The sequence below is a fragment of the Dendrobates tinctorius genome, unplaced genomic scaffold (assembly GCF_039654945.1).
Source record: "Dendrobates tinctorius isolate UK_male_01 unplaced genomic scaffold, ASM3965494v1 ptg000205l, whole genome shotgun sequence".
NCBI lineage: Eukaryota > Metazoa > Chordata > Amphibia > Anura > Dendrobatidae > Dendrobates > Dendrobates tinctorius.
The window spans coordinates 11,596,911-11,610,966 of record NW_027361872.1 but is presented as its reverse complement, the minus strand read 5'-3'; positions in this window follow the sequence as shown (position 1 = coordinate 11,610,966).

Below are 14,056 nucleotides of genomic sequence, written 5' to 3'. Positions count from 1 at the left end.
GATTTGATTCTGGAGATCTGTTATTTTCTCTCTATTTGCCCTTTTGTGTCTCGAGGATATTCTAATTAGGATGCCTCTTAGAACAGCTTTGTGGGCATTCCACAGGGTAAAAGAGTTAGAAAGTTCAGTATTGTTCTCTTTGAAGTAATTTAGGAGGGCTGTAGTAATCTCTGCATTATAATGTGGGATATTAATTAAAGAAGAGTTACACTTCCATAAAAATTGTTGGTTGGTAGCAGGGCCGAGGGTGAATGTAGCTACTACTGGAGCGTGATCAGAGATCGTTTTAGGGCGGATAGAAATGGAAGTAAATTTGGGGAGTGAAAAGACTTCGGTTAAAATTAGGTCAATACGAGAAGCAGTGTGATGGACATCTGAAAAGTGAGTGTACTCAATTGAAGTCGTGTTTATGGAACGAAATGTGTCGAAGAATTCATTGTGATATATCCAGTTGTTTAGTGTTTCTGCCTTGTGTCTATTGGGGGCTGAGGAATCCAGTTTTCCGTTTGGGACCATGTTAAAATCTCCCGCGAATATTAAAGAACCCTTTTTTATTAGGTTGATTTTCTTTAGAAGTTTGTTTGAGAATCTGATTTGACCTGTGGTGGGGACATAGACGTTCACAATAGTGACAGTTGAGTTATTGATATTGCAAACTAGAATGTGGTAATGGCCTTTCTCATCTCTTAGTTCTTCTATGAATTTAAAGTTGATGGAATTTTTTATCATAGTAAGAACTCCTGCCTTTTTTTTAACTCCCGAAGATTCATATATGTGGGGAAAGTTTTTGTGGGAAAAGTTGGGGTGGGCCTCTCTTTTAAATTTCGTTTCCTGAAGACATACAACATCGGAGCCCAGCCTGTTGGCCTCGTAATGTATTACATGGCGCTTCCTAGGGCTGTTCAAACCCCTGACGTTGTACGTGGCCAGGTTTATTTTCATTGTCAGAGTGGTGTTTTGTGGTTGTGAAGGTACCTGTGATGCTGTTAAACTCGGTTGGGTTGTGGCTGACGAAGAAGTTTAGGCATGGATGGATAAAGTTGAGGTTGAATTGGCTGCAACTGAAACACAATATAATGGAAAAAACAAGACAAATTAGACAAATTTGTAGCAAATTTGGTCAGAATTATCTTATATGGACCAACAGGAGCAGATTTCTGCGACGAACTCTGCTCAACTCAGGGGGGGACCACCAGGAGAAGGTTGCCTAGGCAAACTCTTCTCTAACTCGGTGGAAAGTCCGTGGGAGAAAATCCCGAAAACAACCTTTAAAAGGAATAAACCAACATCCCAGCCAAGTAGGGCACTTGACAGGAAAAAAGAATCTGCAGTCCATCTTTGCAATTTAAATGATGATGACAAAATTAGTGGCTCAAAAGGTAAATACTGTGTGGCCTACTAAATAAGAGGAAGAAAGAAAAAAGTCTTGTGGTGGTTAAGACCGCTCGGGTGATCAGGTCGGAGTCTTGAAGTCTTGGGATGAAGCTGGTCTGTTCCTGGGCTTGATGTTCATTGATTTCAAAAATCTGTGGCCTTCTTCTATGGAGGAAAGGACTGTGGTTTTGCCATTGTGGAGGACCAGGAGTTTAAGGGGGAAGCCCCATTTGTATTGAATATTATTGTCTCTCAAGGGGATGGTGATATCTTGAAAAGCTTTTCTTCCTTCTATGGTGTGCTTTGAGAGGTCTGTGAAGATCTTGAGATGGGAATATGGGTCTGGGAAGCCTCCATTATCTCTGATGTTATTTTGGATTCGTTCTTTGGTGTGGAAAAAATGGATTCGAAGGATTGTGTCTCTTGGGGTGTCTTTAGGTAGGTGAGCCGGTTTTGGTAGTCTGTGTATTCTGTCAATGATAGTATCATGGGTTGAGAGAGTCAGTTCGATTTTTTTGAAGACTTTTTGGACATAGTCTTCTAGTTTGGAAGAGGTAACGGATTCTGGAATCCCTCTTATTTTTATATTGTTTCTTCTGCTGCGATCTTCTAGGTCTGCCAGCTTGTGTTTCAATTGGGTGATCTCTGTTCTGATTTGGTGACTCTCGTTAGTTGACTCCTTGGATTTCTTTTCTACTGTGACAATCCTGGATTCGAGGGTTTCTAATTTTTTGTTAAAAGATTCAAATGTAGATTGGAAGATTTTCATTTGAGATTCGAGGGTGGCTTCCAGGGTAATTTTGAGATTATTATTTATTTTTTCAGCCAAGGAGGTCATATATAGCTCAATAGAGTCAAGGTTTGCTTTGTCAAGGGAGTCCAGTTTTGGTTTGGATTTTGCTGGGCTGGAATTCGGAGATGAGGCCCATGAATCATTATCGGAGTCTTCTTTATGGTCGATTAGAGGTGCGAATCTCTCGTTTCGGGCTCCTGGGTTCCTTCTTTTTGTGGAGACAGAAGTGTCCATATTGGGAGCGATTTTATGTGGGGTCCTGGATCTAGTGGGGCTGATCGTGTTGACTTTGTCCGAGGCCGGATGAGATTTGCCCCCCTTGTCTCCACCCTCTTTAGGGGATAAGGAGGCCGAGGGGGCCGGAATTTTGGTTTGTTTAACATTATTTGATTTAAAGCTACGTTTTTTGCGCAGCCGGGAAACGTAAGCTACGCAATTGGCGTAAGGAGTGTGCGCGCCTGCGCACTGAGGTATCTCTTAGTCAGCGGTGAACTCCGCTCTGATGTCGGGACACTGGAGGCTGCAGACAACCCGGGTGGCTCTCCACTGATGTCCAGCGAGGAGGGAAGGATCCCCCGGGATCTGAAGGAGTTGGGAGCGGTAATGTTTTAGCCTCCTTTTTATTACAATTACCCGCGGCAGACGGGGATGACAGGCGGGGTTGTGGCTAATGCGCCTGTGCGCCGGCTTGTATAATTAGCCTCCTAGCCGCGGCAGCAGATTCTCCTTATTTCCTCCTCACTCCCGATGGTCAGTGGGGGGTCCCGGTTAGTAGGAGGAAATGTTTTTGAGTGCGGGTAGGGGCCACGGGGTTTTTCGAAGTCAGCGGAGGTTGTGGAGGAATTAATAACAGTACTCCGGTTGCCGCTATTGTCCCTGTCGCCTCGGAGTTATCAGCCCGGGTGTGGGGCTGTTGCACATGCGCAGTAGGAAGGAAACTCGTTTGGCTGAGGCGGCAATGTAATAAAAGAAACGGCCACGGCGGTTCTTACCGGGGATAGTAGTAGGAGTAAATTTGAGTACCGGCACCTTCTCGGGGAGCACCGGGGGCCCCTCTTTCGCTGTTCTTTGCTGCTATGTAACTTGAAGGAGCCGCGGTGCGGGCCGGAGAGGTGGGCCGACAGGAACAGGGAGACAGGGGCTATAATAGTTTTTTCCTGGGCCAGATGAGCCCTTCTGTGAAAGGCACCCGTCAGGGAATTCTGTGGGGATAGATTAGTCCACGGATAATCTTGGAGGGGACAGTCTTGGTAGAGATAGGACTGGTAGGCCTAGTAGGCCTCAGTAGGCCTCAGAAATGAGGTCAGGCCTTGCAGTTCTAATTTCTCCTGAATTACAATCAATGGGGGTTTCAAAGTAGGTCTGTGATAGCCGTTGAGTATTCTTTCAATGTAGAATTGGTCAGGATGGGTCTTTCCTGGTTGATGGATGTTGATTTAGAAAGGCTGTATCAGGAGCTCTCGGGCTGCACCTCTTACTCCATTGCAGTCCAGGCCACGCCCCCGGCTGCCATCTTCTTAAAAAAAAAATCTTTGCAATCAAAATGGTATTGCAGCTCTATACCATTCTCTTCACTGGAGCTGATCTGCAATAACAGACACAACCTGTAGACAGGGGTGGTCTTGTGTTTCAAACAAACCAATTACATTTTTATAACCCTGGACAAGCCTATAAAATCTATGTGCAAATACTGTATTTTTTGGATTATGCAATACTACGGATTATACGACGCACCCCAAATATTGAGGAGAAAAATAGGAAATAGACTTTTCTTTACTAAAATGGTGGTGCTTCTTATAATCCATGCGTCTTATTGCTTACTGGGGGTGGTGGCTGCTGTGAAGCGGGGTCCCAAGGTCGCTGCTGGAGGATACAGGAGTGGGGTGATGCTGCAGGCTGGGATGAGGCGGAGATTTCGTGCTGCACGTCCTGGTATGCGGGGCTACCCCCCTCCCATCCTTGTCAGCATGCTTCCTATTATTTGCCAAAACAATTTTTTAGGGACCACATCACATTTGAAGTTACTTTGAGGAGCATTTAATACAGAAAATACCCAAAAGTGGCACCATTCTAAAAACTGCACCCCTCAAAGTGCTCAAAAACAATTTCAAAAAGTTTATCAACCCTTCAGGTGCTTCACGGCAATGATAACACCTGTCAGAGCTATCGCTCTGCACTGGAATCGCAGTGCTTGCAGGACCCTGGGGGTCGTGAGCGCTGCTAGACCACTGACCATGTCATGACAAACGTCGGCGCTGCATAGAGCTCAGCAAGCGCCAACGTTTATCTACAGTGGGCGGTTGCGAAGTAAAGGAGCAGTAGACGTAATAATCCATAACAAATATGGAGAATATTTTATTTTAAAAAATTATGATTTCTTTGATCTCTTTATAGGATAAAATGAGTATGAACCAATGGTCAAAAAGACAGATGACCTTGAGAACACCAACATTTCTTCTCCCGGTCCAGATTATGTTGTCATCGATATTGAAACAGATAAGGATGTGGCCATCTCCTCTAACAGTAAGCCTGAGATGCTGCCACCAGCCAAGAGAGCGGCTACAGAAAACGTTACTGATCTACTTAGAGAAGTAACCCCGGAGATAGTGACCCCACAAGTGGAGATGCCCGATATTGGGAACCTGCCTCCAGAAATCTTAACCAACCTGCTGAGCAAAGGAAAGGAAGGCTTCCTGGATCACGAGATCATCATCATGGCTCAGGACCTGCTGCACAGACAGTTTAAGGGTTTTGCTGGCTTGCAGCCCCCCTACGCTCTTATGGTACCAGGGCACAGCGTACTGAAGAATGCTGTACAAATCCACTATGATGAGGACAGGGTGCACTGGCTGACAACCTGCTATAAAAATGGCCAAATCTTTGTGGCCGACAGCATCAGGACTAAGAATCTGAGTCCATCCATCCGTCAGCAGATTATCAATATGTACAGTGAAGTGGTCGACAAGCCCCTGAAATATTTGAGGTTTATCAATGTGGATCAGCAGAAGAAAGGATACGACTGTGGCTTATATGCTATAGCGTTTGCCTACGAGCTTATGGCAGATGACGGTGAACCCACAGCTAAGTTCCAGCATGAGAAGATGAGGACTCATCTAATATCCTGCCTGCAGAACAACAGAATCAGCGGATTTCCCAAAAAGGTCAGGAAGTGACTCCATGTCTATAAGCGGGACTAACTCCTAGCCGCGGTCTACGGACCAAACATTGGGCATGGGCAGGGCCTTGGGGGCAGATCCCAAGTGCGCTCAACCATGTGAAATAGCTTACACTCAGGAACATTGAGGGATAGCGCTATCGGATAGCTCTACTTGTTCATTTCCTTTGGGAATAGAGCTATGGGATAGCTCTACCCGTGCACTTTCTTCATGGATAGCGTGTTAGGGCTGGCGGAATTCACCAAATTATAAAGTAGTAGTAGGTGCGTTCACAGCCAGGGGTCCACTGTGCAGAGGTGGTATACTGCTGCTAGACAATGGCGGAAGAATAGGGCGGCGTGAAAACAGTCACACGTGGGTTACATCACACAGTGTGAACAGGAGCGGACTCTGTTAATTCACAGAGCCGCACAACCGCTGAACGTGGATGCCGGAGCCTGTTTAGCTCACAGAGCCCGGCCAAAGAGCGCACAGCAAACGGCCACAGAACTCTACCCCAAGGACACGGGGTTAGAGTCCCTCTTTGCCCACTGAGCGCGCGGCATCGCTGCCACGAACGCCGCTGTAGACGCTGGCTATGGAGTGTGGAGCACTTGCACTGAGGCGTGCCTAGTCACTGATGAAGACTAATGCCTGACTCAGACTCTGACCTACCTACGCCTAAGCCTGGGCGCTAGCAGGCTAGGCTGCACAACACATGCGTGCCAAGGGTAGGGGTTTCATAATGAGTCAGTCACCAGAGACATTCATATGTGCATTCATCACTCACTCCTTATAGTCTGAAAATACAGTCTATCCTAGCGCATGGCCGAGCGGCCATGCGACCCTTTTATAGCTGCGAGCGTCCGGGACCTTCCTGGCTTCTCGGTTGGGCCAATCCATACAGGAGCAGGACCTGAGCATGTGACCTTCGATCTCCAATGGGAGATCACTCCACGGGCATGCTCAGTGGCCCGACATGAGGACTTAGTCCCTGGAGAATCTCGCTGCTGAGCAGCATGTATTGCCATAGCTGAGCCACAGGTGGCAGCAGCAAGCAAACCCATGGAGCTGGTCTGGGCAGAACGACGGGAGCAATGAGTTTGCTGCGCAACCTCCTCTGCGGCTGGAGAAGAATGAGAGACTGCCGGAAGTAAGACTCAGGATTCCTGCTGTGCAGCGACAGGAACCCGATACCTAACATAGCGCTATCGCATAACTCTACTCAAACAATATTAATGACAGAGCTTTTTCATACACAAGGAAGGAGTGGCAGGAGATGTACACCAGGTATTTATGTTTGTTAGTCTGCACATACACCAGTCTGGTGCATGGTTACACCCCATTGCGAGAGGAGTCTGTTGCGTGGTTACACCCCATTGCGAGATTCGTAATCCCAAGGGCTCACAATCACTCGTGTTCACTACATGCTAAAACTGACTTGCCGTTATGACTCTACAGCTCATTACAAGTTCTCATACACCAAACATGTCTAGGTTTTTTTTTTTTATGGTAAGTGGTGAAAAAAAATCTAAAGTTTTTAAAAAATAAGAAAAAAAAACAAAACAATGGCCCCATTTTCCGATCTGACGTTTTTATTGATACCATGTTGGTGCAGATACGATCTTTTGATCGCCTGTTATTGTAATGTTGTGGCGACCAAAGAAACTTACCGTATGTACCCGAGTATAAGCCGACCCGAGTATAAGCCGACCCCCCTAATTTTGCCACAAAAAACTGGGAAAACGTATTATTATTATGCATTTATATAGTGCCATTTATTCCATGGCGCTTTACATGTGAAAAGGGAAAATATAGACAAGTATAATAAACATGTGTAAGACAAGGGACACACAAGTACATAAGGAGAGGGGACCCTGCCCGCGAGGGCTCACAGTCTACAGGGATGGGTGAGGATACAGTAGGAGAGGGTAGAGCAGGTCGTGTGGTGGTTCAGCAGACCGAGGATCATTGCAGGCTGTAGGCTTGTCAGAACAGGTGGGTCTTCAGGTTCTTCTTGAAGGTTTCCGTTGATGGTGAGAGTCTGATGTGTTGCGGCAGAGAGTTCCAGAGTATGGGGGAAGCACGGGAGAAGTCTTGTATGCAGCTGTGGGAAGAAGAGATAAGGGGGGAGTGGAGGAGATCTTCATCTTGAGATGATCGAAGGTTGAGTGTGGGTGGGCACCTAGAGACCATGTCACAGATATATGGAGGAGACAGGTTGTGGATGGCTTTGTATGTCATGGTTAGGGTTTTGAATTGGAGCCTCTAGGCAATAGTAAGCCAGTGAACGGCCTGGCATAGGGGGGAGGCTGGGGAGTAGCGGTGAGACAGGTGGATTAGTCGGGCAGCAGAGTGTAGGATGGACTGGAGCGGAGCCAAAGTGCTAGAGGGGAGGCCAGAGAGTAGGAGGTTGCAGTAGTCGAGGCGGGAGATGATAAGAGCGTGCACTAGTGTTTTTGTGGTTTTGTGGTTGAGGAATGAGTGGATCCGGGATATATTTTTGAGTTTGAGGCGGCAGGAGGAGGCGAGGGCTTGGGTATGTGGTTTGAAAGAGAGCGCAGAGTCGAGGATCACCCTAGACACCGAGCTTGTGGGACTGGGGAAAGAAAGCAGCCATTAACATTGATGGATAGGTCTGGTGGAGGGGTAGAGTGAGATGGGGGAAAGATGATGAATTCTGTTTTGTCCATGTTCAGTTTGAGAAAGCGAGTAGAGAAGAAGGCTGAGATAGCAGACAGACATTGTGTGATTTCAGTCAGTAAGGAGGCGAGGTTGGGTCCAGATAGGTAGATCTGCGTGTCATCGGCATAGAGGTGATACTGCATAGAGGTGATATTGACTTGAGTATAAGCCTGGGGTGGAAAATGCAGCAGCTACTAGTAAATTTCACAAATAAAAATAGATACCAATAAAAGTAAACTTAATTGAGACATCAGTAGGTTAAATGTTTTTGAATATCCATATTGAATCAGGAGCCCCATATAATGCTCCATACAGTTCATAATGGCCCCATAAGATGCTCCATACAAAATACACCCCATATAATGCTGCACAAAGGTTAATAATGGCCCCATAAGATGCTCCCTAGAATAATATGCCCCATATGCTGCTCCATAAATCTTATGGCCCCATAAGATGCTCCATAGAATATTCACCATATGCTGCCCCATAAGATGCTCCAAAGATTATGCCCCCCATATGCTACCCCCATAAGATGCTCCATAGATTATTCCCCCATATACTGCCCCATAAGATGCTCCTTAGATTAATCCCCCATATGCTGCCCCTATAAGATGCTCCATAGATTATACCCCTATATGCTGCCCCATAAGATGCTCCATACATTATGCCCCCATATGCTGCCCCCATAAGATGCTCCATAGATTATGCCCCCATGTGCTGCCCCCATAAGATGCTCCATACATTATGCCCCCATGTGCTGCCGCTGCCGCATTTAAAAATAAAAAATATGACATACTCACCTCTCCGTCGCTGGGGCCAGGTGCCGCTGCTTGCTGCTGTCTGGCACGTCATCTGTCAGTGACGTTCAAACTGCAGGGGGCGCGGCGAGCAATAACCACGTCACCACACCCTCTGCTGTCTGAACGTCACTTACAGATGACATGCCAGACAGCAGCAAGCAGCGATGGACCCGGACAGGTGAGTATCGCTATACTTACCGGTCCTGGCACAGTCTCTGCATCCCCCAGCTTCCCCGCGATCTCCCTTCCTGCCTTCAGCGGTCATGTGGTACCGCTCATTACACCTCATGAATATGCACATATTCATGAGTGTAATGAGCGGTACCACGTGACCGCTGAAGGCAGGAAGGGAGATCGCGGAGAAGCTGGGGGCTGCAGAGACCGCACCAGAATATAAGTATGACCTGACACCCCCGCCCCCCCTCCGACCCCCTGGTGTATATGACTCGAATATAAGCCGATAGGGGGACTTTCGGCCCCAAAAAATGGGCTGATAATCTCGGCTTATATTCGAGTATATACGGTAATTCTAGAGTTTTTAATTTTTTCTCTCATTACACCGGTTATCGATCGGATTAATTATTTTTATATTTTGATAGATCAGGTGTTTCTGAATGCAGCAATGCCAAATAAGTGTGTATTTGAATTTTTTTGTTTTTCTTTTATTTTGAATGGGGCAAAAGGGGGGTGATTTGAACTTATATTATTTTAATTCTTTTAATATTTTTAAAAACTTTTTTCTACATTTTACTTGCTTCAATAGTCTATTTAGGAGACTTGAAGCTGCAATCATCTGTTCGCTTCAGCCCTGCTATCTGCAGCAGAACTGATCATCTGCTACGAGCGCCAGCCTTAGGGCAGCGCACCTAGCAGATCAGCAATGACAACCACAGGGGTCTCTTGCAGACCCCGCGTTGTCATGCTAACCCATTGGCACCTTGAATTCATGTGATGGGCGTGCTGATGGGTGGGATTAGTGACGCGTTTCCAAGATGATCATGATAAATGCTTATTAAGTTTTTTCTGTGCCATAACTGTGATTTAAGGGCATAAAAATTCAAAGTTGGAAAATAGCTAAATTTTTGCCAAATTTCCGTTTTTTGCACAAATAAACGTGTTATATGTTAGGGTTGGCGGAACGCACCAAATAATAAAATGATAATAAGGTGCGTTCGCAGCCCGGGTCCACCGTGCAGAGGTGGTAAACGGCTGCTTAGTAAATGGCGGATGTGTATAGCAGTACACAAAAGGTCACACGCGGGTTAACGCCACCCGGTGTGAACAGGAGCGAACTTTGTTACGTCACAGACCCGCAGTACCGCAAAACATGAATGCCAGAGCCTGTTCAAACTCACAGCACTCGGCAAGAGGGCGCGCAGTATATGGTCACAGAACTCAGCCCCAAGGACACGAGGTCTTAGTCTCTCTAGACCTACTGAGAGTGCGGTGTCGCACCTGCGGAAGCCTCCAATGAATGCTGACCACCGACGAGAGCAGACTAAGTGCACCGTGGTGTATAGACAAAGCCACCGGTGGATGCTGATGCCAGTGTCTGACTCTGCCTCTACCTGGACCTCAGCCTGGGTGCTAGCAGGCTAGGCTACACAACACATGCGTACCAAGGGTAGGGGTTTCATAATGAGTCATTCACCAGAGACATTCATACATGCATACAACACTCACTCCACATGGTCTATATTAGCGCATGGCCGGGCGGCCATGCTAAGCTTTTATAGTTGCAGCCTTCCGGGACCTTCCTGGTGGTCCAATCGGAGTAGACGCTGCAAGGCGCTGGGACCTACGTCTCTTCTGAGCAGGAACCTCTGCAGCTGCAGAAGAATAGGAGACCGCAGAGGACATGGGTCGATCCTCCTCCTGTGCAGTGGGAGAAACTAGATGCCTAACATTATATGAATGAAATTTTACCACTAACATGAAGTATAATATGTCACGAGAAAAACAATATCAGAATCACTGGGATCCATAAAAGCGTTCCAGAGATATTACCTCATAAAGGGACAGTGGTCAGAATTGTAAAATTTGGCCCCGTCATTAACGTGCAAACCACCCTTGGTTAATAGTTTTGCACACAGTGTACCAATACTACTACATACAAGAAACAAATTATGCCGCTACACCATGACCGTATGACCAGCAAATAGTGACCAATTCATATCTTTATAGTGATTATTAATAGGAATCACTGTACTAACACTGCTGGTACCCCCATATAATGAGCGAATAGTGGAAGGTATCAGTACATATAGTATAGGTAGCTCAAGATACTCCCCAGTGATGTCTCCAATTGAAGTAAATAATGTTCTCTTTTCTTCATCCAGCACAGACTGCTCTGACTTCTCCCTGTCAGGACTCGTCTCTTCAGAGTGTAACACACAGACATCTATGGATTATTGCTTCCTGGTCACCATTGCCACTTTTCCTCCAATTCTACAAAAATAGTACCTCCCTTTTATTATATGGTAACAGTATCCCCCAAAATAAAATACATTACAGTAATGATGCTCCTCTGTGTCCACATTCAGTAGTAATTATGTCCCCCAGTGGCGGATTATAATAAGGTCAATCTGGGCGGTTGCCCAAGGCCCAGTGGGGGGGGGGCACCAGCCCAGGGTAAATTTCCCAATTATAAAGTGTGACAAACAGTTATAGTCTGGGGCCCGCTTGCCCTCCTGCCCACCCAGCTCCCCACCGACCTCAGTATTCTGGCTGCTGCGGGGGTCTCGTATCCAGTGCTGTCACGTGAACTGCACAGAGAGCCGGATGCAGAAACACGTCACACTGCAGGCCCCGCCCCCTCCTCGCTAAGGCGCCAAGTTCAGTTCCTGCCTCAGTGTTCTGGCAGTGGCTGCTGGGGATCACAGCCCGGATCACGTCCCTCGGCTGTGCCTCCGCCGGGCTGCTTGTGCCTTGGCCCAGAGATCAGAAAGGCTGAAGCTTTCTGCCCATTGGGACCTGCGAAGGGCCGGGGGCACTGGCGAGCTCCATCCTGGGTTATGGGAGAAGAGCGGTTTGGGAGAAGCCCCCACCTAGATCCGGGCTCTTTACTGTGAAGTGCCGAAGCCGAGGACAGCCATCAGCAGGGCACCGCAGCCTTGCCACCAGAATGCCTCTCTCCAAGATGCCAGGCTGGGTGATCCTGCCCATCATGCTGCCAGCCTTCACCATTACCTGGATGTGGATAGCGTATGTGCACGGCTGGGGCTCGGGGCTGCTTTATGATGGGGGCGGTATAGCCGGGGAGCACTGATCCAAGGAGTCTTTGTGTTGGAGAGAAAGGTAATGACATATGTGCAACATCTTGGGGGAGGAATGAGGGCTGGTACTGCTCTGTGCACCTCCAGGGGATGCCATAGCCCCAGCCATGCCTGCAAGTCCTGGCACCTTCATCATGTCACTGTGCTGTCAGCAGATGATCTGCATCCGCCTGTCATGTAGGGGTCACTAAGGGGTATAATACTAGGTGGTCCCTAGAAGGTCATACACAGGTCCAATATGAGCCCTGCCATCCAGAATGGCGCTGACACAACCCTGGCATACGGTCTGCGCCTACATGTGGGGTTGTCAGAATTTATGACATTGATTGTTATTGTGACTTTTCTGATATCTAGCAGCTTGTCCGCCATTTTCTTTTAGGTGGTGCTGTACGTAGTCTATGTTCACATGTTGTGTTTTGTTTTTTTTTAATGAAAATTTAAAGCTGCATTTAAGCTGCTTGCAAAAAGCAAGTTTTGCTGTGTTTTTGTAGTCTCTTGTGCACGTTATTAAAGTTTAGTGCCCCCCCACCTCCCAAAACAAGTCTGATTTAACTCTCAGATTTTTGCACCAAAAACTGCTACCTGCGATTTCTGCTGCGTTTTTAAAAACTGCAACATGTCACTTTCAGCTTTTTTTTTCTGCCTTTTTTTTGTGGAAACAAAGGCAGACAAACCGCTGAAAGTGATATGTTGCCGTTTTTAAAAATGCTGCAGTTTTCCAAATGAGTCAGGGAAATAAAACCAATATGTGTGCATGAGATTTCTGAAATCTAATAGACTTTCCTGATACAGTAAAACGCAGCTTAAAACTTGGATAAAAATAGCAGCAAAAAAACCCCTGCAAAAATGCAATGTGTGAACACAGCCTTATTAGTAATGTTTTGTACTACTAGTAATATTGTCCTTCTTAAGTCAGTCATCCCCTGAATAATCTGTTCCTGGTAATGTTGCCAATGAGGTTGAGCATCAATGAAAAGGTTAAATAACTTTGGGCCACTGATATCACACTGCATACACATAGATCATGATGCCCGACATCAAATTCAGGTCCCTTTAGTCTGTCCTATGTGTTCTGGGTATCAGAACTGGCATCAAAGTGGACAGATGGGCGATTTTGATTTGGATATGTGTTATTTTTCAGGGGTTAAATGACTTTGAGCCGCTGATCTCACACTAGTATTACATAGTGATTGCCTGCATCACATTCAGGTCGCTAGACTGGCCCAAATGGGCTCTGGGCATCAGTCCAACGGGCAAATAGCCAGTTTTCACAGATTTGAATAAGTAACTGATGTTTTTCAGGGGTTAAGTGACTTTAGGCCACTGGTCTTATAACACAAGCACAAAATGGGAAGATCCACATAAGCCGTTTTTTTTCCAGGCTGGCTGTAGTGGCTGCTGATCAAAAAAGCTGGATCTAAGTTGTTAAGTTGCAACTTTGTATAGATCTGAATAAGGCTGGTTTCACATTAGCGCTTTTTAAGTGCACGCACGGCCGGGGGTAGCTCCGCCCCTGAGCCGGCTCTCTGCCCGGCGTGCCCGCCCCTTGCTTGTAGCGCCGCCTCCTAGTGGACAGCGGCGCCTGCGATCGGCGCACCCTATCTTTAGCATAGGGTGCACAGATCGTGCGCAGGCCGTGCGCTAGTTGCGCTTTGACCTGCGCTGCGCACTTTTGACGGTGCGCCGTGCGCGCCAAAATCGAATTTTTCGGATTTTGGCGCGCACGGCGCACCGTCAAAGGTGCGCAGCACAGGTCAAAGCGCAACTAGCGCACGGCCTGCGCACGATCTGCGCACCCTATGCTAAAGATAGGGTGCGCCGATCGCAGGCGCCGCTGTCCGCTAGGAGGCGGCGCTACAAGCAAGGGGCGGGCACTCCGGGCAGAGAGCCGGCTCGGGGGCGGAGCTACCCCCGGCCGTGCGTGCACTTAAAAAGCGCTAATGTGAAACCAGCCTAAGTTGGTTTTTTCTTTTA